Source organism: Urocitellus parryii, chromosome 12 (assembly GCF_045843805.1).
Source record: "Urocitellus parryii isolate mUroPar1 chromosome 12, mUroPar1.hap1, whole genome shotgun sequence".
NCBI lineage: Eukaryota > Metazoa > Chordata > Mammalia > Rodentia > Sciuridae > Urocitellus > Urocitellus parryii.
The window spans coordinates 92,246,758-92,251,080 of record NC_135542.1 but is presented as its reverse complement, the minus strand read 5'-3'; the positions used below and the strand labels follow the sequence as shown (position 1 = coordinate 92,251,080).

Sequence of the window (4,323 nt, the reverse complement as noted above, 5' to 3'; positions counted from 1 at the left end):
TTTATTACTTACCTATTAACCAATCCTATAGCATTTTTTTTAACTCAACTTTATTACATTTTGAGCAGTGTCTAAATGAATGAATTTGTATCTCTCTATCTATGTGTATATGTACATGTTTGGTACCTATGTAGTACCCAAAGGCCTCTTTAATTTCTATCAATTCTCAGTGGTACCAGAAGGCCTCTTTATTATGTATTACTTATATTATTATATTACATTATTAATTTTATTTTATTAAACATTGAATGTTTATGAGAATAAATAAATGTGTATCTCTCTATCTATATACATGTGGGAAACTATTTGGTCCCTAAGAGGTACCACCAATCTTAATAGCTCTTACATTGTATAGCTGTAGTAGCGAGAAATCTCCATCTCTCCCTCTCAATGAAACACTGCACTCTCCCCAAAGCAGTATACTTGGCAGCATTCTCACGCTCTTGTTGAGCCTTCTTCTTCATGGCTTCCCGCTCTGGCCTCTGCTGTTTGGTGATGGGAGTTGATACTAGTTGCCCAGTAACATTGGGCTTCCGCCATGGAATTGGTTGTAAGGCAAAGTCTTAGAGTAGATATTGGCTTTGAGGCTTGGGTGATTGTGACTGGGGCTTGGTCCGAACCCTGGGAACGGGTTGCCACTGGAGAGAGGTGCAAGATGATGTTTTGTGAGGTGCAGGTCCAGAAGAAGCAGACCAAGAAACAGTAGGTGGGTAGAAGCGGTCACACCAGTTTGACTGGCATGAGTCAAAACGGAGTGAGCTGGCTTGGCAGGACGCATCCAAGATGGGTTGGCAGTAACTGGTTGGGATTGGTTGACTGCCATGGGGTGAGCTGGGCTAGCGGGACCAGGCTGGGCAGGGTAAGCCCCAGTGGGTCTTTGAGAAGCCAGAGACTGTGGCCTCCTATTGATTACTGGTCAAGGTGGAGGTTTCTCCAGGGTCAGAAAAGGCAAAGGTACCAATTTTACCTTCCCAGGTGGTGGAGGCTCATAAATGGATGGAGCGGGACCCTCTCCTTCAGCACTGATATCTGGGTTCTGGTATTTGACTTGTGATTTCTCAGGACCCTTAATCATGAGCCATTGTTTCATAGCTGGGCATGGACGGGGGTCTTGGTTACTGCCTGAGTTTCCTAGGTCCTGGGAGGAAGAGAGCCCACTTTTCTTATCATTCTTTTTCCCTACTGCATGGAAAACCTACACTGACTCCAGCATGTGCATGCCGAGACAGCTCCGAGGCTTTTTAAAGGTCTCTTGGCAAAGCTCAGGTTGGCTCCTCTTCCGCTTCATCTTGGGCACGGTTTGCTTCTCTTCTTCCTTGACTTTATTGCCTGGCTGCTTCTTCTACTCAGCTTTCCTAGAGTTGTTTATTCTGGTCCTCTTGGTCTTTTCCTGCCCATGGCCCTTAGCCTTGCTGCTCCTGCTGGATGCAACTTTCTGAGCTTTGCTGATAGAGTGCTTGGCTGTGTGCACAGGGGCCCTACTACTGTTTGCATCCTTGTGAGCAACTTCTCCTCCTAATGTGCACTCTAGGTCCCTTAGCTGCATTTTGGCCTGAGGAGTTCCATCAGGAGACTCTGAGTCTTTACATTTGTTCTTCCTCACTGGCTCACTAGGACCATTTAAGGCACTTTTGAATTCCTGCCCCTGATTCACCATGATGGCTCTGGTGTCATTGGATTTTGTTATTGTGTGACTTTCAGGTTGGTCAAAGTCTTTCAAGGAATTGAAAAGCTCAGGAAGTTAAATATCCCCCAGCAGTGCACTGAGGTCTGCAAAACCACTGCTAAATTCAATCCCATTTTCAATTGTGCCTTGGTCCTCAAGACTCAGGGTGTTTTTTCCCAGATGGATATTTTTAGAATGTGGCTTCTCCTCTTGGTCCAGAGGACCAATGTAGGCCATAAGCTGGTGGCTTTCAGGGATGTCTAAAGGGAGTAGTGGAGGATCCTGGTTCTCCATGGCAATCTGGTAGGCATTCAGTGGCTCTGAGAGCATGGTGTTAATCTCACACAAGTTCTTAATCTCTGTTTGTTCCTTGCTTTGATTTGGAGGCAATGCCAAGAAATCAGTAGAACTCTGGACTGGAGTTATTGTGGAAATGTCCCCAAGTCCAGTTTGAGTTTTTCTCAACTATTTGGCTATTTTTGTTATTGCAGGAGTATGGGAATTCTGGAGGCTGTGGAAGACAAAATGTCTGACTTGGAGGTTGCAATCCCAAGGAAGCCTCCATCCCTAGGGAATTTTCCATCACAGCAAAGGAAGCAATCAAGCATGATGGTAAGTAGGATATTCCCCCTGCCCAGCAACATACTAATCAGGGAACCTCTGGACTGTGGATAAGGCATTTCTATTAGCTCTTTTTAAGGACTGCAGACTGGTCTCTTTAGGAGGTGCCTTTTAGTTACAGGTAATCAGTTGTTGACACAGTTTTGGGCTGACACGTCATCATGGCTGCATGACTCAGTGGAGGAGCTCTTGCCTACTCTCTGGGAAATGCACAAAAACTGTTTTAGGAAGTCTCTCATTCTTATACATGGGCCTCTCAATTCTCTCTACTCTCCCCAGAATGTAAGAACACTTAATACCATGAACTAGGAGAGTGTTAAGCTGTTGCTCATGAAATATATGTGAAAGGACCGATTTTTAGACCCCTGTTTTCGACAGCATGACTGCATACAAAGTTTAAGTCCTGCAGCAAATTAAGGAAAAATTATACTGTCACTCCCTTGTATATTATGCAGTATCTTCCCAAGAGATCAAAGTAAAAATGTGGGAAATAAATTTATAATGTTTTGGTATAGGGGGACTGATCTGCAAAAATTGTGAAAATAGCCTCCTTCAATGTCCTGGAGGTCTCTTAAATGCATCCTGGATGGCCATTATGGTGTCCTGCATTCTTGTTTACATAGTCTTACAATGTGGAATGCTAAACAAGTATGGTGGATAAAATTTTGGGACTTAAATACTACAGGTCTGTGGACCACAGCTACCAGCTGAAATCTGGACCCTCAGTTGAAAGGTAATCTTAATCCTTCCCCTTCTTGCTAATTATACTGACCTTAAAATTTTTTATCTGTAATAGGTTGAGTGAACACCGAGCAGTAGACCCCAGGGTTAGAGACTGATGGTAGGACATTTGTGGGCTAAACTTCCTTCAGCACTATCACCATTTCTTGTTGAGGGGCAGCGGCACTACTTCCTGCATATGGCACAGAGCCATAGGATTTCACAGAGGGGCCGTGTTCTCCACAGAGCAGAGTCCCCAGAGCGTTGTGATTATACTGGCTTCCTTCTTGGTAGAGAAGTGAGAGACTATGTGCCTGATTTGGTATCTGAGATGGTGTCTTCTGAACAAGCTTGGCATATAATGTTGGATGCACACAGCCCCTGACATTGGTTTGGAAATTTTGTCATATTGGGATGTCATAGATATGGAAGAACCTGCTGTGTCCTGGTCAGTGAGAGTCAGATTAAAGTCCCATAGTGAAGATGAATTCTTTTCAGTACTTTCTGGGATATACCACTCAGAAATACTTGGATAGGAGGCAGATGCCATGGGAATCTGGTTCTGGCCAGTAACCCCAGACACCGTGGCTGTGCTAGCATGTTGATAAAGGGAGGCACTGCCCATGAGTGGCTGGAAGGAGGTGCCACAGATTTCGAGAAGTAACCATGCTGACGTGGCAGCTGGAGCAGAGGCTCTGGAGAAGTTGCAGACACTTCCTGTCAGGGAAGCTCTATTGGTCACCACAGGAAGAGAGAGCTACAGAGAATGTGCAGTTCCATGTAAAAAAGAATTTTGGGAATTTTTGTAGGAAGAAAGAGGGTGGTGAAAATATCATGAGACTGAGAGATTCCTACAATATCGGAGGACGAATATCATCCTGAGGTTGTGGCAGTCAGGAAGCCTCCAATACCAGAAATCATTGAGATACCCCAAATCAAACCATTTAGGATGGCTGCAAGTGTGGGAGCAGTTTGGTACTCTTGTGGTCAACTGTCTTTCTGTCCAATTGGACACAGTTGACTCAAGTGATCTGCTTCATTCATTATTACCTAAAAGCATCCTTCTCTCTGCCCTCTCTTTCCTTTGAGTGGGCCATAGTATTAACTTATGAATATGCCCTAGAGCAGAAGCCTTTGAGAACTCTGAGAACACTTAACATTAACAGTTTGTTAAGTGAGGAAACAGAGGGTCAGAGAAGTAAGATTGATTTGTTCAGTATCAGTACCAGGTCATAGAAAATTACTGCCTTGCTCAGACTCTGTGCTCTAGACAAAGATCACAAATCAGGGAAATAGAATTTTATTTTTCCGTCTTC

At 44.2% G+C, this 4,323-nt stretch overlaps 1 pseudogene; it reads right to left on the bottom strand.

Moving 5' to 3' along the window:
• Window positions 1-342: 342 nt before the first annotated feature.
• LOC113178321 (uncharacterized protein C2orf78 pseudogene) lies at window positions 343-3,797 on the bottom strand (annotated as a pseudogene).
• Between the last annotated feature and the right edge of the window lie 526 nt (window positions 3,798-4,323).